Source organism: Limulus polyphemus, unplaced genomic scaffold (genome assembly GCF_000517525.1).
Source record: "Limulus polyphemus unplaced genomic scaffold, Limulus_polyphemus-2.1.2 Scaffold2285, whole genome shotgun sequence".
Lineage (NCBI taxonomy): Eukaryota > Metazoa > Arthropoda > Merostomata > Xiphosura > Limulidae > Limulus > Limulus polyphemus.
Window position 1 is genome coordinate 98,953 of NW_013667895.1, and position 1,097 is coordinate 100,049.

A 1,097-nucleotide genomic window follows, 5' to 3' on the forward strand; every position below is an offset into this window, starting at 1 on the left:
GGTATATATATAAGACGGTCACAACGTGATGGGATAATGTGTGTAGGTAATGAGTAATTGAACTGCAGTCAGCGAGAGACGTATTGTTGAAGTCGAGCTCGTGAGGCGTGAATTATAGTTTGTTATAGCGCGACTGTTGAAGTTGAGTGTATCGTAAAGTTGTATTCGGAAAGAATAAACCAGTTTTATTTAAGAAAGGACTTGTGTCGCTAAAGTTTCGTCGGAACTAATTTACGGAAAATCAATTAACAAACGGAGACGTAACAGTATTAATAAATACTGGAATTTTTTAGATGTTATTTTTTTTCAATTTGAATCCTTAATATATATGAGCTTTTGTCCTTTTGATATACAGTAATGATCACAACCTCCATTTTCCGGCTGTCCTTTTATATGGACCATCTTTAGGCTTTTTAAATTTTTCTCTCCCTCTCTCTTGTGCTGTTCAACGACCACAACGACAGATTATTTGTACATTTTACTCATTGTGTTTTAGCTCTGGTTCAAATAAGCTCTCCTTATATATCATATAAGGAGATATATATATATAAGGACAGCTTATATATAAGGAGAGCTTATATATCATATTCTTTCCTATTGCTTATAAATTTTAATATACAGGTTTGTTTCAACAAACTAAACAATAACCCTCAAGAAAAGACCGATATTGTATTTTTTTTTACACAATTAATATAGTTTGTTTGCAGTTAAACACAAAGCTACACAATGGGTTATCTGTGTTTTGTCCACCACGGGTATCGAAACCCGGTTTATAGCGTAGTAAGTCCGCAGACATACCGCTGTGCCATCAATAAAGTAAGCATAATTTTCTCTCAGAAATATAACATCGTGCTTTTAGTGCCAGATTAAGCATGTGTGGGGCCCGTAGCATTTTTAGAAGACGAGGCCCCTATCTGCCAGTAAATATATTTTTGACCGTGATTTTAATTTTTAAAACTTTGTTATGACTGGTACAGTTTTATTAAATTTTCGCAAGCTTTAGTAGTAAATGAGAAAAATGTAATTATATCAAAATATTTCTTTTATTCACGATAAATGGTCTATAAAATAAGCCTCAGTAATTAATCTTTCGACAT